The following is a 24155-nucleotide window of genomic DNA, read 5'->3' on the forward strand; positions in this document are numbered from 1 at the left end:
TTCGCTTGTAAGCAGGTGGGACACCGGTTTTATGATCCCCAGTGTCCCTTGAAGAACTCTAGTGCACCACCCAGTGCACCACCACGTGCCGCCCCCGTCAGTTGGCGAGTGTAGCCCTGGGAGGGGAGGAGATGGTTGCCCATGGTGGGGAGGGTCCCGCAGAGATGTCCCTGGTCTCTCTAGGAGACATGGAATTGGTCCCTCCACCCCCTCTGCCTAGTAACACTAAGAAATATAGGCAGTGGGTGACCATTAATGGCCATAGAGTGGAAGCTCTCAGAGACACCGGAGCGAGTGTGACAGCTGTCAAGTGTCACTTGGTGTCCAGAGAGCAGGTTGTTCCCCACGCATTCTACCCTGTGATAGCTGCTGACCACTCCCAGAGAGAGTGTGAGGTAGCTCAAGTTTCCTTTGAATGGGGGGGAGTTTCAGGTACTCTTCAAGTTGCTGTAAGGCCCGCCATGCCTGTTGATTGTCTCCTGGGCAATCATTTGGAAGATTCCCCTTGGGCTAAGGTGGAGAGGGAGACACATTTGAAAATGTTGGGTGTGCCAGAGTGGGTGTGTGCAACCACTCGATCCATGACAGCAAGTAAGGGTGTTGATGGGGTTCTGGAGCCTGAAAGTATGGCCCAGGACACAGCTGTGAAGAGAAGAGGCAGGGGGCGCGGGAAACCGTCCCCCGTAGTTCCCGTGGTCCAGGAGGAGGCAGGCCTTGAGGGGCATGCCCTGGAACCCACAGGTGAACAGGTTGCTGAACTGGGAGACCTGCCTGAGCTGACCCATTGGCAGCAGGATGGTGGTCCCTCCAGGGAAGAATTCTGTGCAGAACAGAAAGTGTGCCCTACTCTTGTGGGTATGAGGCAGCAGGCCTCAGCCCAAACCTCAGGTGATCAGTCAGGGTCACATTTTGTTTACTGGGAGAACGACCTCCTGTATAGCGAGCCTAAGGCTGCTGAGCCTGGGTCAGCCCGTGTGCTGGTGGTACACCAGCGCTTCAGAGCCTTCCTACTGGGTTTGGCTCATGACGTTCCGTTAGCTGGACATCTGGGGCAGGACAAGACCTATGACAGGCTTGTCACCCATTTTTATTGGCCTCAGATGAGAAGGGATACAGATATCCATTGCAAGACCTGTCAAACTTGCCGGGCAAGTGGGAAAAGCGGACGGAAGCAGAAGGCTCCTCTCCAACCTTTTCCCGTGGTCAGTACCCCCTTTGACCGGGTGGGGATTGACATTGTTGGGCCCCTGGACCCCAAGACAGCCCTGGGCAACAGGTTCATCCTGGTCTTGGTGGACCATGCCACACGGTACCCGGAAGCCATCCCTCTCAGAACAGTGACGGCCCCCGTGGTGGGACGGGCACTGATGGGTGTTTTTTCCCGAATGGGGTTCCCCAGAGAGGTGGTGTCAGACCGGGGCACCAACTTCATTTCCAACTATATGAAGTCTTTGTGGAAGGAGTGTGGGGTAAACTACAAGTTCACCACTCCTTACCACCCTCAAGGTAATGGGTCGGTTGAAAGATTCAACCGTACCCTTAAAGGCATGATTATGGGTCTTGAAGAACCAATGAGGCGTAAATGGGACGTCCTCTTGCCATGCCTGTTGTTTGCTTACCGTGAGGTGCCACAGAAGTCTCTAGGGTTCAGCCCCTTTGAGCTTTTGTATGGTCACCCGGTAAGAGGACCTTTGAGTCTGGTCAAAGAAGGCTGGGAGCAATCTCCCAGGAAACCTCCCCAGGATGTATACAGTTACATGCTGGCCTTTAGGAACCAGACTAGGCGCTTCAGAGATCTTGCTCAGGCAAATCTGGAGGCCAGCCAGGAGGAGATGAAGCGGTGGTACGACCAGAAGGCCACTCTGGTAGAGCTTCAGCCTGGACAAAAAGTTTGGGTCATGTCCCCTGTGGAACCTTGTGCGCTCAAGGACAGATGGACTGGACCATTTAAGGTTGTGGAGAAAAAGAGCGATGTCACCTACATGGTGGACTTGGAATCTCCCAGGAACCCCTTGCGGGTCCTGCATGTCAACCGTTTAAAGCCCCACTTAGAAAGGTCCGAAGTGGGCATGCTCCTAGCTACAGATGCTGGAATGGAGGAGGAGAGTGAGCCTCTTCCTGACCTCCTGTATGCAAAAGAGCAAGATGGGTCAGTGGATGGTGTTGTCCTCTCTGACACACTGACCCCTGAGCAGCAGCAGGATTGTCGCCAACTGTTGGGACAATTCCCTGATCTGTTTTCCTTGGTTCCTGGTGTCACTCAGTGGTGTGTCCATGATGTGGACACCGGGGACAGCACTCCTGTCAAGCACAAGGCTTACAGAGTGACTGACAAGGTCAGAGCATACATCAAGGAGGAGGTCTCCAAAATGTTTGCCTTAGGGGTGGTTGAGTCCTCTAGCAGTCCTTGGGCCAGCCCAGTGGTCTTGGTCCCAAAGGCTGCAGCGCCTGGTGCTTCACCGGAACTTCGGTTCTGTGTGGATTACCGAGGACTCAATTCAGTCACCAAGACTGACGCGCACCCCATCCCCAGAGCTGATGAGCTCCTAGATCGTTTAGGGGCTGCCCGGTACCTTAGTACGTTTGACCTAACGTCTGGGTACTGGCAGATCGCCTTGACTGATGGGGCAAAAGAGAGGTCAGCATTCTCCACACCAGATGGGCACTACCAGTTCCGGGTTATGCCCTTTGGGATGAAGAATGCCCCTGCCACCTTCCAGAGGTTGGTCAACCAGGTCTTGGCTGGACTGGAGGATTTCAGTGCCGCCTACCTGGACGACATCGCAGTGTTCAGCGCCAGCTGGGAGGAACACTTGTGCCACCTCCAGGAAGTGTTGTTGGCCCTGCGCAGAGCAGGCCTCACAATCAAAGCCAGTAAGTGCCAGATTGGGCAGGGTTCAGTGGTGTACTTGGGGCACCAAGTAGGGAGCGGCAAGGTGGCCCCCCTGCAACCCAAGATTGATACCATCCTGGCATGGGCACCGCCCAAAACCCAGACTCCGGTGAGAGCCTTCTTGGGTCTCACGGGTTATTACAGGAGGTTCGTCAAGGATTATGGTAACATTGTGCACCCCTTGACTTCGCTGACTTCCAGGAAGCAGCCACGACTTGTGATCTGGACTGACGCCTGTCAGACGGCCTTTGACACCCTGAAAACTGCAATGTGCACAGCACCCATACTCCAGGCACCCGACTTCTCTAAAGAATTTGTTGTCCAGACGGACGCTTCAGAGCATGGCGTGGGGGCTGTTCTAGCTCAGGTGAATGAAGAGGGCCGAGACTTACCTGTAGCCTTCATAAGTAGGAGGTTACTTCCCAGGGAACAGAGGTGGAGTGCGATAGAGAGAGAAGCATTTGCTGTGGTCTGGGCGCTGAAGAAGCTAAGACCCTACCTGTTTGGGACTCACTTCCGGGTTCAGACAGACCACAGGCCCCTCAGATGGTTGATGCAGATGAGGGGTGAGAATCCAAAGCTGTTGAGGTGGTCCATTTCCCTACAGGGGATGGACTTCACGGTGGAACACCGCCCTGGCACAGATCACGCCAATGCTGATGGTCTGTCCAGATTTTTCCGCCTTAGTGATGAGGACTCCCTAGGGTAAGGGTAGTTCTCCCCACATTTCAGCTGGAGGGGACACGTGTTAGACCTGGCATCATTGGCATGAGTCTCTCCTCCATTTTTTCTGTTTGCCTCCTCTGTTTACGATGTTTTTGCTGGTAAATGCTTTGGGCACTGTGCCACTGCTGATCAGTGCCACAGTGCAAGTGCTCCCTATGTGAAATTGCTGTATTGATTGAATTCCATGTTTGGCTTATTTGGTTTACTGTCAGTCCCTAGTAGAGTGCACCAGGAGTGCCAGGGCTTGTAAATACAAATGCTGCTAGTGGGCCTGCAGCACGTGTTGTGCCACCCACAAGAGCGGCCTAGTAAAAGTATGTCTGAAGGTCTACCATTGCTAGACCACGTGCAGTCTGGTACTGTCACGCAGACTGCGCAAGTACACCTACTTGCCAGTCCCTAAACCTTCCCTTAACTTCATGTTAGTCACCCCTATGGTAGGCCCACGGGCAGGGTGCATTGTAAGCATAAGGTAGGACAAGCCTGATAAGGTTGGCATGTCCTAATAGTGAATTACAGCCATATTCGTTTTTCACTAGTGTAAGGTAACCTGCTCTCCATCAGTTAGAATGGGCTGCCAGGATTATTAATGCTATAATCCTAGCGGGCTCGGGGAGCATGGTGCAATGTCGAGTTTGGTATCCCTGAACTCAGGGTTTAATAACGCATCCGTTTGTGTGGATGGTTTTTGGACTCTGTGTTTGAAAATAGCACTTTTAGAAAGTAGCTATTTTCTTGTCTAACTGTCTACCGGTCTCTGCTGGTTCTGGTGTGCGTGTGACAGGAGCTGGGTGGCTCCAGAGGTCTGAATGAGTCAGTGTGGGATGAGTGGGGCATTTGCATTGAGAGTAGGGGAAGAGTAGCTCCTGATAGCCTGCCCTGCCTGATACAATGCTGGCTCCGCCCCCCTGCCAGGCGACTGATGACTCTGTGCCTGCCTGGGACTTTCCTGGCCCACCTCCTGCCGGGCAACTGATGGCCCTGCCCCTGCCAGTGACAATGCTGGCTCCGCTCCTGCTGGGCGGCTGAAGACTCTGCCCTGCACAGTGAATAGGCCAGGTGCTTCGGCCTGGCAACACCCACAACAAACCCAAGATGGGGGGAAATTCCCCTGCATGGACAAAGGGATCAAATCCAAAAAGGGGTATAAGAGAAGGATCCCTGAACCAAGAATTTAGATCACTTCTGACAAGGAAACCTGAACCAAGGACAAGAAGCCTGCTGATCTAAGGACTGCCTACCCCTTCTGCCAGAGTGCTGTTTGTTGGGGGAATCCTGCATTGCTTCTTTATTTTTGCCAAGGAACCAGGAGAGAGGAACTGTGTGTGTACTCTCAATCTTTGCTAAGAAAATCTCCAAGGGCTGGAAGAGTGCCAGTCTCCTGTTGAAGTCACAGGGCTAAAGGACTTCATCTGCTTAAAGTGCTGTTTGCTGGAATTTGTGAATCCAGCACCTCTGAAAGAATCCAGCAATCTCGACGCCGACGGACGCCACCGAATCCAGCTCGACATCGTGAGTAACGGCTCCAGTGTCCCGCTTCCTCGACGCCGGCCGCTGGGCCCGATCGACGCCAGCAACAACGCCAGTGAGTAGTGAGTTCGGCTCCAGCTCCAAGTGACCTCGTGTCTGCACTGCTGCTGATCGCATCGACTTCGAGCCCTCTCGACGCCGTGAGCGCTGCTCACTCTTGCAACTTCGACGACGCCGTATCCTGCTTCACCTCGTGAGCGCTGCTCCTGCCTGACTTCGGTCGACGCCGCTGCAGATCGCCCCGACTCCGAGGCCCGATCGACGCCGAAGACGCGACGCCGGACATCTCGACGCCGCTGATCATCGAGTGCTTCACTTTTCCAAGGTACTGTGTTGTTGGGGTCTGTGCGACTCCGGGCTCGACGTAGCGCTCCTCGCGGTCGATGCCGAGCCTTTGGATTAACTTTGCCTCGACGTCGTGTGACTCCCGTGTGGGTTACATTGTTGCCAAGAACTGTGTTTTAAAGAAGAAGAGTTGCTTTTGATACTAAAGACTTTGTGCTAAGAAGAAACCGTACTTGAACTATTATTTTTCCTTCCAAGAGTATTTATTAAGATTGTGGTATATTTTTGTCGTTATTTGGTCTTGTGCTAAGCCTTATATAAAAATCCTTATTTTTATAATACTACTGTGTCGTGTCCATTTGTAGTGTATTCACTTTATTACTGTATGTGGTCATAAATGCTTAACGCACTGCCTCTGGGATAAGCCTGTCTGCTTTGCCAAGCTACCAAGGGGGTGAACAGGGGTTATCTAAGTGTGTGATCCCCTTGCCCTGACTAGAAAAGGTGTGTCCCTATTTGTCAGAAGTGTACCTCTGCCAACTAGAGACAGCCGCTTCTAACATTGGTGGGTCAGCGGTGAGGATTTGAACTTTGCATTTATGACCCATGTGCAGTGATTAGTGTGCGCTACATAGTGAAAGCAGACCATAGCGCAGCCACAATCTAATTTGGAAGGATTCTATTTTTGTTCTCCGCTTTCCTGGAACTTGATTTTTGAAACTGCCAGTTTTGACCATGAGTGATGCCGGAGTCACTGCCCCTGTTGTTGGGGAGGAATTTGATAGGAGTAAGATAAAGGATTACAAATTAAAGGAGCTGAAATCCTTTTGCAAGAAATTTAAAGTCCCTACCAAAGGCATCTCAGCAAAGGAGGAATATCTCAAAGCTTTGGAGGCCTGGTTGGAATCCAGAGATCCCTCTGATGCGGTGGTGGTACCGCCAGGGGAAGGGGAGGAGGAGGTGCCAGTGAATGGGCCCACATCCCCTCCTGGCAGCAGTGTTTCCTCCAAAGGTCTTTCTCCTGAAGAAAGAGAAGAAAGGGAGAAAGAGCGAGCTTACAACATGGAAATGGCAAAACTTAAGATAAATGGGCAGTTGGAAATAGAGAATGCAAGAGGCAGGAGAGAAGCTGATATGGAGATCAAAAGGTTAGAGTTTGAAAGGGAAAAGTTAGCTTTGGAGCATGATACCAAGTTGAGGGAGTTGGAGCTCAAAGCTAAAGAGTTAGAATTGAATCCCTCTGGTGGCAGCATCCCATCTGTGCCTGCAGAAAGTAGGTTTTATTTTCCCAAAGATGTGATCAAAGATTTTCAGAAGAATGAGGATATTGGTCAATGGTTTAAAGCATATGAGTTAGCATTGTTGGCCCACCGGGTCCCTGAGAAGGATTGGGGAGCGGGGTTGTGGGGTCGCTTTGTGAATGAGGGAAGAGATACCCTGTTAGACATGCCTGTTGAGGATAGGATGTCTTATGCTCATATGAAAGATGCTTTAATGTTAAGGTATGGCCTAACCCCAGAAAAGTACAGACAGGCCTTTAGAGAATGTAAGAAGTTGCCTGGTACGACGTGGGTGGAATATGTGTCATATTTTTGCAGAGCCATGGATGGTTGGGTAAAGGGCAGCAAAGTGGAAAGTTATGATGCTCTTTATGATTTGTTTGCTTGGGAGCACTTGTCTAATAACTGTTTTCCAGAGCTGTGCCAGCACCTTATTGATAGCAAGATATCTAACCCGAGAAAACCTGCTGAAGAGGCGGACCGCTGGGTCAGTACCAGGGTCCACAAGGGTCCAGTGGGAGACTCAGCCAAAGGTGGGCAGGGTCCCCAGCAGAAGAGTGGGGGGGACAAGGGTAAACAGAGGGAGTTCCAGAAAGGGCCCCAAAGTAATCCCCAAGGGAACCAAGGGAAGGGTTCCCAGCCTCCCCCAGAGAAGAAATCAGAGGCCCCGACAGGTAGACCTGTTCGTAGGGGCCCAATGACCTGCTTCGCTTGTAAGCAGGTGGGACACCGGTTTTATGATCCCCAGTGTCCCTTGAAGAACTCTAGTGCACCACCCAGTGCACCACCACGTGCCGCCCCCGTCAGTTGGCGAGTGTAGCCCTGGGAGGGGAGGAGATGGTTGCCCATGGTGGGGAGGGTCCCGCAGAGATGTCCCTGGTCTCTCTAGGAGACATGGAATTGGTCCCTCCACCCCCTCTGCCTAGTAACACTAAGAAATATAGGCAGTGGGTGACCATTAATGGCCATAGAGTGGAAGCTCTCAGAGACACCGGAGCGAGTGTGACAGCTGTCAAGTGTCACTTGGTGTCCAGAGAGCAGGTTGTTCCCCACGCATTCTACCCTGTGATAGCTGCTGACCACTCCCAGAGAGAGTGTGAGGTAGCTCAAGTTTCCTTTGAATGGGGGGGAGTTTCAGGTACTCTTCAAGTTGCTGTAAGGCCCGCCATGCCTGTTGATTGTCTCCTGGGCAATCATTTGGAAGACTCCCCTTGGGCTAAGGTGGAGAGGGAGACACATTTGAAAATGTTGGGTGTGCCAGAGTGGGTGTGTGCAACCACTCGATCCATGACAGCAAGTAAGGGTGTTGATGGGGTTCTGGAGCCTGAAAGTATGGCCCAGGACACAGCTGTGAAGAGAAGAGGCAGGGGGCGCGGGAAACCGTCCCCCGTAGTTCCCGTGGTCCAGGAGGAGGCAGGCCTTGAGGGGCATGCCCTGGAACCCACAGGTGAACAGGTTGCTGAACTGGGAGACCTGCCTGAGCTGACCCATTGGCAGCAGGATGGTGGTCCCTCCAGGGAAGAATTCTGTGCAGAACAGAAAGTGTGCCCTTCTCTTGTGGGTATGAGGCAGCAGGCCTCAGCCTAAACCTCAGGTGATCAGTCAGGGTCACATTTTGTTTACTGGGAGAACGACCTCCTGTATAGCGAGCCTAAGGCTGCTGAGCCTGGGTCAGCCCGTGTGCTGGTGGTACACCAGCGCTTCAGAGCCTTCCTACTGGGTTTGGCTCATGACGTTCCGTTAGCTGGACATCTGGGGCAGGACAAGACCTATGACAGGCTTGTCACCCATTTTTATTGGCCTCAGATGAGAAGGGATACAGATATCCATTGCAAGACCTGTCAAACTTGCCGGGCAAGTGGGAAAAGCGGACGGAAGCAGAAGGCTCCTCTCCAACCTTTTCCCGTGGTCAGTACCCCCTTTGACCGGGTGGGGATTGACATTGTTGGGCCCCTGGACCCCAAGACAGCCCTGGGCAACAGGTTCATCCTGGTCTTGGTGGTCCATGCCACACGGTACCCGGAAGCCATCCCTCTCAGAACAGTGACGGCCCCCGTGGTGGGACGGGCACTGATGGGTGTTTTTTCCCGAATGGGGTTCCCCAGAGAGGTGGTGTCAGACCGGGGCACCAACTTCATTTCCAACTATATGAAGTCTTTGTGGAAGGAGTGTGGGGTAAACTACAAGTTCACCACTCCTTACCACCCTCAAGGTAATGGGTCGGTTGAAAGATTCAACCGTACCCTTAAAGGCATGATTATGGGTCTTGAAGAACCAATGAGGCGTAAATGGGACGTCCTCTTGCCATGCCTGTTGTTTGCTTACCGTGAGGTGCCACAGAAGTCTCTAGGGTTCAGCCCCTTTGAGCTTTTGTATGGTCACCCGGTAAGAGGACCTTTGAGTCTGGTCAAAGAAGGCTGGGAGCAATCTCCCAGGAAACCTCCCCAGGATGTATACAGTTACATGCTGGCCTTTAGGAACCAGACTAGGCGCTTCAGAGATCTTGCTCAGGCAAATCTGGAGGCCAGCCAGGAGGAGATGAAGCGGTGGTACGACCAGAAGGCCACTCTGGTAGAGCTTCAGCCTGGACAAAAAGTTTGGGTCATGTCCCCTGTGGAACCTTGTGCGCTCAAGGACAGATGGACTGGACCATTTAAGGTTGTGGAGAAAAAGAGCGATGTCACCTACATGGTGGACTTGGAATCTCCCAGGAACCCCTTGCGGGTCCTGCATGTCAACCGTTTAAAGCCCCACTTAGAAAGGTCCGAAGTGGGCATGCTCCTAGCTACAGATGCTGGAATGGAGGAGGAGAGTGAGCCTCTTCCTGACCTCCTGTATGCAAAAGAGCAAGATGGGTCAGTGGATGGTGTTGTCCTCTCTGACACACTGACCCCTGAGCAGCAGCAGGATTGTCGCCAACTGTTGGGACAATTCCCTGATCTGTTTTCCTTGGTTCCTGGTGTCACTCAGTGGTGTGTCCATGATGTGGACACCGGGGACAGCACTCCTGTCAAGCACAAGGCTTACAGAGTGACTGACAAGGTCAGAGCATACATCAAGGAGGAGGTCTCCAAAATGTTTGCCTTAGGGGTGGTTGAGTCCTCTAGCAGTCCTTGGGCCAGCCCAGTGGTCTTGGTCCCAAAGGCTGCAGCGCCTGGTGCTTCACCGGAACTTCGGTTCTGTGTGGATTACCGAGGACTCAATTCAGTCACCAAGACTGACGCGCACCCCATCCCCAGAGCTGATGAGCTCATAGATCGTTTAGGGGCTGCCCGGTACCTTAGTACGTTTGACCTAACGTCTGGGTACTGGCAGATCGCCTTGACTGATGGGGCAAAAGAGAGGTCAGCATTCTCCACACCAGATGGGCACTACCAGTTCCGGGTTATGCCCTTTGGGATGAAGAATGCCCCTGCCACCTTCCAGAGGTTGGTCAACCAGGTCTTGGCTGGACTGGAGGATTTCAGTGCCGCCTACCTGGACGACATCGCAGTGTTCAGCGCCAGCTGGGAGGAACACTTGCGCCACCTCCAGGAAGTGTTGTTGGCCCTGCGCAGAGCAGGCCTCACAATCAAAGCCAGTAAGTGCCAGATTGGGCAGGGTTCAGTGGTGTACTTGGGGCACCAAGTAGGGAGCGGCAAGGTGGCCCCCCTGCAACCCAAGATTGATACCATCCTGGCATGGGCACCGCCCAAAACCCAGACTCCGGTGAGAGCCTTCTTGGGTCTCACGGGTTATTACAGGAGGTTCGTCAAGGATTATGGTAACATTGTGCACCCCTTGACTTCGCTGACTTCCAGGAAGCAGCCACGACTTGTGATCTGGACTGACGCCTGTCAGACGGCCTTTGACACCCTGAAAACTGCAATGTGCACAGCACCCATACTCCAGGCACCCGACTTCTCTAAAGAATTTGTTGTCCAGACGGACGCTTCAGAGCATGGCGTGGGGGCTGTTCTAGCTCAGGTGAATGAAGAGGGCCGAGACTTACCTGTAGCCTTCATAAGTAGGAGGTTACTTCCCAGGGAACAGAGGTGGAGTGCGATAGAGAGAGAAGCATTTGCTGTGGTCTGGGCGCTGAAGAAGCTAAGACCCTACCTGTTTGGGACTCACTTCCGGGTTCAGACAGACCACAGGCCCCTCAGATGGTTGATGCAGATGAGGGGTGAGAATCCAAAGCTGTTGAGGTGGTCCATTTCCCTACAGGGGATGGACTTCACGGTGGAACACCGCCCTGGCACAGATCACGCCAATGCTGATGGTCTGTCCAGATTTTTCCGCCTTAGTGATGAGGACTCCCTAGGGTAAGGGTAGTTCTCCCCACATTTCAGCTGGAGGGGACACGTGTTAGACCTGGCATCATTGGCATGAGTCTCTCCTCCATTTTTTCTGTTTGCCTCCTCTGTTTACGATGTTTTTGCTGGTAAATGCTTTGGGCACTGTGCCACTGCTGATCAGTGCCACAGTGCAAGTGCTCCCTATGTGAAATTGCTGTATTGATTGAATTCCATGTTTGGCTTATTTGGTTTACTGTCAGTCCCTAGTAGAGTGCACCAGGAGTGCCAGGGCTTGTAAATACAAATGCTGCTAGTGGGCCTGCAGCACGTGTTGTGCCACCCACAAGAGCGGCCTAGTAAAAGTATGTCTGAAGGTCTACCATTGCTAGACCACGTGCAGTCTGGTACTGTCACGCAGACTGCGCAAGTACACCTACTTGCCAGTCCCTAAACCTTCCCTTAACTTCATGTTAGTCACCCCTATGGTAGGCCCACGGGCAGGGTGCATTGTAAGCATAAGGTAGGACAAGCCTGATAAGGTTGGCATGTCCTAATAGTGAATTACAGCCATATTCGTTTTTCACTAGTGTAAGGTAACCTGCTCTCCATCAGTTAGAATGGGCTGCCAGGATTATTAATGCTATAATCCTAGCGGGCTCGGGGAGCATGGTGCAATGTCGAGTTTGGTATCCCTGAACTCAGGGTTTAATAACGCATCCGTTTGTGTGGATGGTTTTTGGACTCTGTGTTTGAAAATAGCACTTTTAGAAAGTAGCTATTTTCTTGTCTAACTGTCTACCGGTCTCTGCTGGTTCTGGTGTGCGTGTGACAGGAGCTGGGTGGCTCCAGAGGTCTGAATGAGTCAGTGTGGGATGAGTGGGGCATTTGCATTGAGAGTAGGGGAAGAGTAGCTCCTGATAGCCTGCCCTGCCTGATACAATGCTGGCTCCGCCCCCCTGCCAGGCGACTGATGACTCTGTGCCTGCCTGGGACTTTCCTGGCCCACCTCCTGCCGGGCAACTGATGGCCCTGCCCCTGCCAGTGACAATGCTGGCTCCGCTCCTGCTGGGCGGCTGAAGACTCTGCCCTGCACAGTGAATAGGCCAGGTGCTTCGGCCTAGCAACACCCACAACAAACCCAAGATGGGGGGAAATTCCCCTGCATGGACAAAGGGATCAAAGCCAAAAAGGGGTATAAGAGAAGGATCCCTGAACCAAGAATTTAGATCACTTCTGACAAGGAAACCTGAACCAAGGACAAGAAGCCTGCTGATCTAAGGACTGCCTACCCCTTCTGCCAGAGTGCTGTTTGTTGGGGGAATCCTGCATTGCTTCTTTATTTTTGCCAAGGAACCAGGAGAGAGGAACTGTGTGTGTACTCTCAATCTTTGCTAAGAAAATCTCCAAGGGCTGGAAGAGTGCCAGTCTCCTGTTGAAGTCACAGGGCTAAAGGACTTCATCTGCTTAAAGTGCTGTTTGCTGGAATTTGTGAATCCAGCACCTCTGAAAGAATCCAGCAATCTCGACGCCGACGGACGCCACCGAATCCAGCTCGACATCGTGAGTAACGGCTCCAGTGTCCCGCTTCCTCGACGCCGGCCGCTGGGCCCGATCGACGCCAGCAACAACGCCAGTGAGTAGTGAGTTCGGCTCCAGCTCCAAGTGACCTCGTGTCTGCACTGCTGCTGATCGCATCGACTTCGAGCCCTCTCGACGCCGTGAGCGCTGCTCACTCTTGCAACTTCGACGACGCCGTATCCTGCTTCACCTCGTGAGCGCTGCTCCTGCCTGACTTCGGTCGACGCCGCTGCAGATCGCCCCGACTCCGAGGCCCGATCGACGCCGAAGACGCGACGCCGGACATCTCGACGCCGCTGATCATCGAGTGCTTCACTTTTCCAAGGTACTGTGTTGTTGGGGTCTGTGCGACTCCGGGCTCGACGTAGCGCTCCTCGCGGTCGACGCCGAGCCTTTGGATTAACTTTGCCTCGACGTCGTGTGACTCCCGTGTGGGTTACATTGTTGCCAAGAACTGTGTTTTAAAGAAGAAGAGTTGCTTTTGATACTAAAGACTTTGTGCTAAGAAGAAACCGTACTTGAACTATTATTTTTCCTTCCAAGAGTATTTATTAAGATTGTGGTATATTTTTGTCGTTATTTGGTCTTGTGCTAAGCCTTATATAAAAATCCTTATTTTTATAATACTACTGTGTCGTGTCCATTTGTAGTGTATTCACTTTATTACTGTATGTGGTCATAAATGCTTAACGCACTGCCTCGGGGATAAGCCTGTCTGCTTTGCCAAGCTACCAAGAGGGTGAGCAGGGGTTATCTAAGTGTGTGATCCCCTTGCCCTGACTAGAAAAGGTGTGTCCCTATTTGTCAGAAGTGTATACCTCTGCCAACTAGAGACAGCCGCTTCTAACACTAGCATTCAGTAAAGCCATCATGAAGCTGTGGAGTTCGTAGTGATAAACTCCCAGCCCATTTACTTGGACTTCGACTTAGACACTGTAGGGGCATATTGCTTATGCAGCTATGCCCTCGCCTGTGGTATAGTGCACCCTGCCATTGGGCTATAAGGTCTGCTATTTGGGTGACTTACCTATGTCACAAGCAATGTTTTGTAGGCATGACACACAGAATAGATTCATAACTAAAGCCTACATCTGGGCTATGTAATTTAGAGACATCATTCCCATGCACGTCATGGTTGCTAATCGTGCGGCAGTACATCTAAAAATCAGTTTAGGGGCAGATAAAAAGAGGTGACATTTCAGTAATGCACTATTGCATAATCATCCAAAAATATAATAAAAGAAGCATAAGTTAAATATTTTAATCATAAGAATGGTTCAGAAACTAATATCGTATTCTTTTTAAAAAAAAAAAACATTTTTATTAACATTTTGCATCATGATAACAAACATCAAGCATGTCAATATCGAGCCACACATCCCTCCCCCCACCCCGTATCCATTTTTCCATTTGGTAGATCGGAGATACATGTCACAGAGTCCAATGGGTCCGTGATGCCCTCAGCCCAAATCCATCTACAGATCAGCCACCATCCTCTCCTCCCGGTCTGCCCCTTAAAAGCGTACGGGTTCATGCCCCCTTGTAACTCACAATCCTCCATCCAGCCCATGATAGCCACTCCATTTGCCCCATACCCTGCCAAATTTCTTGGGGCACCCCCTGGCCTTGTATGTAGCTCTCTTGGCCACCATGTAGCGGTCCATTCCCCTCCTCCACTCTGCTATTTGTGGTGTGTCTGGAGCCCCCCAGTGCCGGGCAACATCTCTTTTGGCCACCACTAAGGCCAGCACCAGGAAGATTAGTAGAGGTCTAGCCAGATCCACGTCGTTTGTCATTCACAGTAGGGTCAGTTTGGGATCTGAGGGTATGGTGGTCTCTAGCACCTCTCCCAGCTCTGTCAGGACCGCCCCCCAGAAGAGTTGAATATTCGGGCATGTCCAGAGCGTATGGTAGAAATCCCCTATAGCCGTACCGCACCTTAGACAGCCTGGGTCTGCTATTCTCCCAATCTTGTATAGGCGGGCTCTATCAAAGTAGGTCCTATGAAGGACATTAAATTGTATCAAACGCAAGCGCGATTTAATTGCTACCTCCCTGGGATGCATGAGGACCGTGCCCCAGTCTACTTGGTCCATTTCCCCCACTTATTTCTCCCACGTAGACCTCAGGCTACCCAATTTATCTGGCCTATTATTCATTATCGTTTTGTACGTCAGCGATACTGCCTTGGCGTCTAGTCTTTCCTGCAGGAGGCGACCTACCAGAGGGGCATAATCTGGTAGCGCCTCTGTCAATGCCTCCTCAGCCCTCCACGCGTGTCGGAATTGTATGTATTTGAAATATTGTGTGTGATGCAGTCCATATTCCTTACGTAGTGTGGGAAATGACTGTAGTGTTCCTTTTTTCATTACGTCCTCTAGGGTCGATAAGCCTATATCATCCCAACCTCGAAATCCCTACAATTTCTTAAGTTCTTGTAGCCAGGCGCATTTCCACAAGGGGGTTTGTTTTGTTAGTTTACGTTCCCATCCTATCGCTCTCGTCGCCTTCACCCAGATCTCTACAGTAAGCCTCGTTGCTGGCAGTAGTCTAACCCTACCCTTGCCTCCGTATAAATAATGCAAATATGTGTGTGTATCCAAAGTGTGTCTTTCTAATGCAAAGGTGGGATGGGTGGCCGGGGGGCGTGCAGACATTCATTAGTAGCTATCAGGTGTTCTGCCCAGTAATAGGACTCTAAGTCGGGCAAAGAGATCTCCCCCCATCATATTGGTGTCTTTGTAACGTCGAGAGGGTCACTCTAGGCCGCTTCCCCATCCAGAGAAAGGTTCGAAGTTCCACATGGAGAGCCCTGAACACCCCGCCTCGTAAGGGAAAGTATTCATTCTGGAAGGCATACAGAAACCTGGGCAGCGTAATCATTTTGAACATTGCCGCCCGTCCGAGGAGCGTCAGGGGAAGCAGTTTCCATCTTGCAGCATCCGCAGTAAAGTTGCGCAAGATGCGGCGAATATTCCTCTCAAAGGATAGCTCCTTATCAATTGTGATGAATACCCCGAGATAGGTAAACCCCTCTGTCGTCCTTACCAGACGTTCTGGAAGCACGCCCCCCCCCCTCCTGACAGCGGGGATCATACAAGATGGACTTATGCCAGTTGATCTGGTAGCCCGCATGTGACCCATGGCGCTCCAGCTCTGAGAACAGCGCAGGTATGGTAGTCTCCGGTTTTGTAACATACAGCAGAACGTCGTCCGCGTACAGTGAGAGCTTCTCTATATACGTGTCTGACAATCTCACGCTGAAGCCACTTATGCTCTCGTTCTGTCGAATTGCACATGCCATGACCTCTATGAAGAGGGCAAACAGCAGTGGGGACAGGGGGCAACCCTGTCTGGTGCCGCGTCGTATAGGAAATTCCCTTGACAACTGCCCGTTAACCCGGACTCGTGCCCTGGGATCGGTATATAAGAGGCCTACAATCTTTCTAAATGTGGGTCCAAAACCGAAGCGGTCTAGCACTCCCTCCAAAAAGGGCCAGTGTACGGCGTCTAGAGAGAGAAACCAGTGTGGATCCTCTCTGTTGCAGACTTCCATTAGCCAATTATGGGTTCTTCTCAAATTATATCTGGTCGCCCTCTCAGGGAGGAATCCCGTCTGGTCTAAGTGGACCAGACCTGTGATAACCCGGCGGAGGGCCAATATCGTTGCATAGAGTTTTGCCTCCACATTGAGGAGGGAAGTGGGGCGATAGGATGAGCATTCATCTGGTGGCTTGCCTTCCTTAAAGACCGGGACGATCGTTGCCTGACGGAGGTCTGACAGGAGCGTTCCCTCCACCTCGGCATCCATAAATAGGCCCAATAAATGGCGGGTCACAAGGTCTGCCATTTTCTTAAAGAATTCCGCCGGAAAGCCATTAGGGCCAGCCGCCTTGCCCGTCCTGAGTTTAGCCAGAGCTACTCTGATTTCCTCTGCTGTTATGTCTGCCTCCAAATCCTGTCTATCTGTGTCTTCCAGTGCCGGGAGATCTATGTTCGCCATGTATTGTAGGGCATCTTCCGTTGTCCCCAGTGCCCTTGCCTCATAAAAGGCCCCATAGTAGTCCGCAAAAGCGTTGGCTATCTGATCATCTGTTTGGGCCCAGTTTCCCCCACCATCTTTCACCCTGTCTACCCATCGCGCATCTCTCTCTTTCTTGCTCAGCCATGCCAGGAGCCTCCCGGACTTGTCCCCCACATCGTATAGTCGGTGCAAGGTAGCCAATGCCTGTGTCTTCGCCTCATTCGTCACTAAGTGTTGATATTGGATCCGCACATCCGACAATTGATGGTGAATTCCAGGATCCCTAGTGGTCAAGTGCTCTCGCTCTAGGGCCAGAATCCGGGCCTCTAAGCCCAATACCTCTACCTGTACTTTTTTCTTTTCTTCCGCCATCCGATTGTGCGCCCTATCTCGCATTACCACTTTTAGTGCTTCCCATAACATCACCCTGGAGGCCACCGTTCCCTCATTTTCTGCTATGCTAACCTTCAGGTCCGCTCGTAGGCCTCTTAGTATGTCTGCATTTTGGAGGTCCCAGGCCGTCAATCGCAGTACCTTAGGTCGATTCACTTTCTTTCCTCCTACCCGGAGCAACAACGGTGAGTGGTCTGAGATACCTCGAGCCCGGTATTCCGCCACGTCCGTGTTGCACAATGCCTGCCTAGCCATGAAGACATAGTCCAGGCGGGAGTACACTTTATGTGCCCCCGAGAAGAAGTAGTATTCCCTACTTCCTGGGTGTAGCCACCTCGAGGCATCCACCAAGCCTACTGTTCCAATAGTGGCGGCTAGTAAAGTCGGGCCAGTTGGCCTATCCCTGTCTCCTGTCCTGTCCGTCCCTACGTCCTTTACGTCATTGAAGTCCCCTCCCAGGACTTGGATTGTGTCAGATGTGTTGAGGAGTATGTCAGTAACCCCCCTAAGCGTGGCTGCCTGTAATTTGGGCGGGGCGTATGCTGATATGAACGTGTATTCCTTTCTCTTCCAGCATCCTCTTACCCCCACGGATGTCCCCTGCGGGTATATCCAGGTCTGTGCTACATGCATAGGGGGAGACTTTTTAATCAGGACTGCGACCCCCCTTGAGCCAGATGTAAATCCTGCATGTGCTAGTACTCTATAGCTCCCTCTCGCCAGAAAGGCGCAGTTTCTACCCTGTAGGTGCGTTTCCTGTAGCAATATAACCTCTGCACCAGTTCTCTTTATATAGTTATTCACTAATCCTCGCTTGAACTTACAACCCAGGCCATTAACGTTCCAAGTGAGTACCTGGAGCTCATCTAGAGATTCAGTTCCCCCCGTCAGGCTATGACCTCTTGTGGCATGCATTACAGGATAATCACATCCATTGTCCTGCACGTAGGACTGTCAGGTTGTGTGTGTGTATGCTCATCATGTCATGCTTAACAAATCTCCCTCCCTCCAACTCCCCCCCCTCCCTCGTCCCTCCCCCCAAAATCCCCCTTGAACCTCCAACCATGAAATTGCAGAAAACCCCCTCGCCTCCCCCCACCCCACCCCCCTTCCCTCCAGCCCCGTCTTTGGTTCCAACATCGTAAGGGACTGTTAGGCCGAGAAGGTCTATCGCCCACCCCTACCAATCCCCTAGCACCCCGGCTCTCGGACAGTAGTCCAAGTGCAGATAAGACTCCCCTCCGCCAGAGTTACGTATAGGAAAACAATACACATCAAACTACGTGGAATATGAAAGTTTGTAAGGTGCGTATCAACTTGCATGCACTCCATCCGAGCCGGAAAATTCTCGTCCACCATGTCCCTTAATCATGAATGTGAGTCCTGGACCGCATCTTGGGAGGTCGTGTTCCCCCGGGGGCGTCCTGTTCCATTTCTCGGCTCACTGCCACCAGCGAGTGCGAAGACTGCGGTTCGTTGTCCTCTTCCTCAGATTCGTCACCGATCCTTTCTTCCTCTGCTTCCGAGTGTGTGGTCCTCTCCAGGCAGCGAAACCTGGACCCCGCATCATCCCGGATCTCCGGTAGCCGTCAGCCTCTTGCGTGCCCTCGAGCCTCTAGATCTTTGAGACTTCGGGAATCCCCAGGAGGCCTCCATGGGCTGCGGTCTGTCCTGCGCCTCTCGTCGCTCCCCCCCCCGGTGTGCGTTATACAGGCCTCTCCTCCAGCCACTGCCACGCATCGTCGGGGTGCGTTAAAAATTGTGTTTTGTCCTTGTGTATGACCTTTAACTTTGCAGGGAAGAGCAGCATGTATTGTATTTTTAAGTCCCGAAGCCTTGCCTTCACTGTGTCAAAGGATCGTCTCTGTTTCTGGACTTCTTGGCTGTTGTCCGGGAAGATCATAATTACTGCATTTTCAAAGCGTATTTCACCCATTTTCCTCGCTTCCCGCAGAATGAGGTCACGATCTGCAAAGTTCAAGAAACTGGCAATTATCGGTCGGGGTCTCGCTCCCTCCGGAGGTTTAGCTAGCAGCGCCCTGTGTGCCCTTTCCACAATAAAGCAGTTAGAGAAACGCGCCCCGGGAAGGTTTTTTGCAGCCAAGTATGAAGGAAGGCCGCCGCGTTGGTCTCCTCAAGTCCTTCCCTAAAGCCCACAAAACGCAGGTTGTTGCGGCACGCTCTGTTTTCTGCATCGTCTACCTTCCATTGGAGTTGTTTGCGCGACGCCTGAAGATCCGCCATGTCTTTTCTTAGCGTGGTGAGCGTATCCTCTGCTTCCCCCAGCCTGGTCTCAGCCGTGGTCACCCTCTCCGTCAAATTGCAGAAGTCCTGCCGCAGCAGTGTAACCTCCGATCCCACTTCACCAATCTTGACTTCCAGGGCCGCCCTGGATGCTTTTATATCATCTTGCGATGCCTGAATGGCGTCCATCAGGAGCGCCGTGTCCGAGCGCGGTCCTGGGACTGCTGACTCCGTGGCAGGAGAGGCCGTCGCATACCGGTCCAGGGTGCCCTGCTTCGGGGCGCGGGTGGGCACATCCCTTTTCCCCATGTCGTGTTCACCTGGTTGCTGTTTGACTCCGGTGTGCCAGTAGGCTCAGCTGGGGCGACCCACCACCAGGCCCTCGCGTCCAGGGGGGGCCAGCCGCTGTAATGAGTCGTTGTGTGCCCGTCTAATCGATCTCCTGTCTGGGCAAGGGGATCTGTTCTTGCGTCCCTTCTGTCAATGGGGGAGGAGCGAGGCGTACGCGTCTGGCCTCCCCTTGTGGCTTCGCTATCTCCCCGCGGCGGTCAGTGCCCGGTGGCAGCGCCCTAAGATGCTCCCGGCGTGTCCCTGGTATGTCCGGTGCCAGCCGCCATCCCCCCCTGTATCACCAGGGTGCCAAGTCCAGGGTGCCAAGTCGGGGTGGGGGGGGGGGGGAAGGGGGTGCAGGTTTCTCAGCTGAGGTCCGGCGGCGTGCTTTTCCGGGCCCAGACCCCTACTGGGGCAATCTCCCCCAAGTCTTGCTGCCATCCAGGTTACCCACAATCAGGCCTCCCGGTATGGGGGTCTCCCCACAATGCCAAGGCGGGAGGCACTTTGCACCAGGGCCCCCGCTGTCCTCCCGGTCGGGCCTCACCTCACGAGGGCTCGTCGCAACAGTTCCCGCCACTCCTGCCGTCCAGCTCCCGCTGAGTGTCGCAGGGCGGGCAGGCGGGCCCCAGATCTGTGTATCCCCGCTGGCCCGGGTGCTTCTGTCTCGGCTCCCTGCAGTTGTTTGCCGCCCCGGGAGCCGGCTCTCTGTGTCGGACTCGGCTTCGGGGGCCCCGCCCGGCAGAGCTCAAGACCGTGGAGTATGTTCAGGTGAGGAGGGGGGGCGGATTGGCCGTTCGTTCTAGGCTCCAGCAGGCCTCAGAGCCCCCCCAGGTGAGACCGTCGGTGTCCCGATCTTGCTGGGCCGGACTCCTCGCTCCGAGTCTCAGGGCGCCGCCATCTTGACAGGCGGGCCGCGGTCACCTCTCTTCAGGGTAGCGCGTCTTCGTCCCTCACTCCTCCGAGGCGATCAGGTTACCGATGGCACCCCCAGTCACTCGGGATCCACGGCATGTCCCGGATCGTCTCTCTGGGATCCGTGAACGCGTTTTTATGACGGATTGGTAAAAGCTCGGCGGAGCTCACTAAAGGCACAGCTTACCCGGCCATGTTGCTGGCCTCACCCCCCTAATATCGTATTCTTAAGGAGGCTTTTATGTCCCGTTACGAGCACCATAGTAGATGTCCACTTAAAAGAAGCAAAGTTACTAAATCAAAACAATGCAAATTAGATAATAAAATAAATCTAAAGTTTTCACGTAATTTTTTTTGGGGGGGGGGTTTTATATAGCGCAAGCTTGACCCGAAGGTATCAGAGCGCATTACATGAGCACCAGTTGCATTACAGACGGACACATTCATTTTGTTAGGTATGGAGAGATTAAGTGTTATGCTCAAAATCACAGAATGTTGAGCGTCCCTGCCTAGACTAGAAAGAGGTTTCCCCAGCTTCGAGGTCGACCGCTCTAGCCATTAGGCCACATCCTCTCCTCTAACTTGTAATTGTAATCCCTCAAATACTTGCATTATCTCAAATCTACCCAGAACAAATCTAAGAAAATGTTATATAAAAGGAGTGATAGTGGCTTTTTTAACAAAAAGAAAATATTTTCCAAGAAGTTATTACACCTTTAAAATTGTTAGTGAACTGTATGAAGGCCATAAAGCATAGTCTGCGAACAGAAGCCCTAGAGAATGAAAGCCATTAAAAGACCGCTATATCAAATTTAAAGTGACTGTCTTTGCAAAACGTTGCAGGCAATATATCCGGTGCCAAATGAAATCGAAATACAAAAAGTTGAAAATTCCTACATAATGTGCCCGTTGCCAAAACTGGCAGTGCAGACTGAACTAAAAACTCACAATGCCAGATTAAAACCCTCACAGGTCCTAAAATGATTAAAACCTGGTACAGCACCTGGCCTGATAATTTCCTGCCTGTCCTGGAGCAAATGGGCCACAGGGCTTGAGATGGCATCCCCCCCAGGTCTGGGGGAAGTAGGGGCCGCATATCAAAGGCTTTGAAGCCCCTAACCTTGATATGCTAAATCACTAGCCATCCTGATGGAGGAGGTGTGAACACCTTCCTCCGGAGCAGACATTGTTCCTGGCCTCAGAGAGTGTGTGTGCTTACCTGCAGGGGGTCAGAAACATGTCTGTAGTGGCAGGCTGGCGATACCAGTTAGCCAGTACACTAGATAGTGGTAGGTTTTTCAGGGGGCAACACTAAGGTGCCCTCTGGGTGCCTGTCATAATTCATCTTGTACTGGCAACAGTATAGATTTATTAAGACAAGATGTTTGATAGAAAACACAATAGGTTTCAGTAAAGTCATTATGTAGCTGGGAAACTCTTAATGGACAGTGCACAGTACATATACTTGGATGGCTTCCCTATACTATTGTACCATCTAGTATTTGGACTAGACAGCACAGAGGCATATTTGTTCATGGAGATATGCCCTCACATAAAACATAATGCACAATTCCATAGTGCTACAAGGCCTGCTTTAGGGGTAATATGCATGTATTACATGCAGGGACTTTGGTATGGCACACACTGAGTGTGCCATGAGGTGTATTTACTCCTGGTTTGCACCATCATACACAGTCTGCGATTGCAGTCTGCATGCAGTTTGTATGGGGTCCCTTAGGGTGGCATAATACATGCTGGAGCCCTTAGGGACCCTCTTTGGTACCCATGCCCTCGGTACCAGAGGTACCACTTACTAGGAACGTACAAGGGAGTCAAGGTGTGTGCCAATTGTGTTGCAATAAAACTATTTTACCTTGTTTCAGGGAAAGAGCACTGGCACTGGGCCCTGGTTTGCAGGGGCACAATGCACCACAGTTGAAAAAACATCAATAACAGTGGCAAAAAGCAGGAGTGACCATGGCAAAAAGGGTCACGGGACACCTTCAAACATTGCTCCACACCAACTAAGGCAGATGCATCAAGAGGTGATGGGAAAAGTAGTCTATACTATGGGCATAGTATCTTAGAGTCTTCTTTACTCCAGTGATGGATGGCTTCTTGTAAAAGAGAGCACACTGAGTGAAAGGCAAATTATGGAGTTGCAAACTGTGCCCTCCACCAAAGGCCACATTACAACTGTAGCCCAGCCATTGAGCTTTCTGATGTCATGACTACAACTGCCTGAGCGCGAGTCCCAGAGAGAAGGAAAAAAAAGACATAAATGCAAACTTTGGTGTCAAAATAGCAGTACGAGGAGAACTCCCAAAGGTGGTGTGGTAGATGAAGTGGTAGATTTGTATTTTCTACATATTTACGGAACAATGATGTTAAGTAGGTCTCAGAATGTTTGCAATTAGGAACTTAAACACCCTACATGAGGCCATGGACTGGCATCAAATGCTGGTGTTGGATTGCATGAATAGAACATCTTGACATCTTATTCTAGCAATCGCTGTGTCTCCCTGGAAACCCATCAGGGTTGGAATAGAAGAAGGTAGCTGAGGAAAAGTTGGCAGTGCAAAACACAAAAAATCCCTACAAAAAGTTTTAGGATCAAATGAATGCATTAAGTTAGCAGTCACAGAGAAATAACAAAAACATACAGGCTCAAAACAAAGTAACCAACAGAAATTAAAAGGGAAATAAAAAGTAAAAATTATTATTGTAGGAAAGTGCCCCTTTGTGTATGGTCACCTCCTAACACTTTGCCTGCTATCTGATGCACCTTTAGCATCTTATTTTGTACTTAACATATCATGATTGACACAATTGTGTTGTGATATAACTATAAACGAAATATGCCCACATTGTCTTTTATTTTATTATTATTATTTCTTTCTAACTTGTTGCTGTTCTTTTATCTTCATTCCTAGTTTTTGTTATTTCAGCTTTAGCATACCATTCCTTTGGGTATTTTATCTGGATTCTAGACCATAGTCTGAAAGGGTGCTGGAAGTGTAAAATGATACTTATTTCTTTTAATTATTATTATAGAAATCGTGATGTAATGTAAAGAAGTTCTTTAAGAAGATTTGTAATTTTAAGTCCATGGTTGTGTTTAAATACCTTTTAGCTGCACACAATAAACTAGCAACATTAAAGAAGCACTGATTACATTACCGCACTTGAAGGTGCTATCCCAAATAGTAGGACAGGCAGTCACTCAGCCTTGTAATGCAAAATTACAAGCATCTTCCTTGGGGCCAGGTGTTTAGCTCTGATGATAAAAGTTGCTGGGTGTGAATAATACCTAAATGTATACCCATGTGTGTCTAAACTCATCTCTTTTATCCAAATAATCGTGTTCATGTATAGTCTTCAAACTTCTATCTTGTATCTTCCGAACAGTAGCAATTGCACCTGTTGTCCAAAGCACCCTGTGTAGGGCTCTGTTAGCTCCACTCCAAACCTTCTGCCCTTGTACAGACCCTGCTCTCTCTGTGCTTATATAGACTGTTGTATCCTGCATTCTCTCAACTCGCCATAATCCCACACAAATACTTTAAAAAGCATTTATGCACAATCTCCAGCAGAGTTGCCTTCTGCCCATAGTCTCTCCTTGTACATTCTCCTTATCATAAGAGTGCTGATGATTATGGGTTTATCTCTCCCTCTTGTAC

At 51.2% G+C, this 24155-nt stretch overlaps 1 protein-coding gene across 1 annotated transcript in view; it reads left to right on the plus strand.

Moving 5' to 3' along the window:
- Positions 1-24155, plus strand: part of ANKRD46 (ankyrin repeat domain 46) — an 82505-nt gene that overhangs the window by 22252 nt on the left and 36098 nt on the right. The window lies entirely within an intron of this gene.

Source organism: Lissotriton helveticus, chromosome 4_1, assembly GCF_964261635.1.
Source record: "Lissotriton helveticus chromosome 4_1, aLisHel1.1, whole genome shotgun sequence".
Classification (NCBI taxonomy): domain Eukaryota; kingdom Metazoa; phylum Chordata; class Amphibia; order Caudata; family Salamandridae; genus Lissotriton; species Lissotriton helveticus.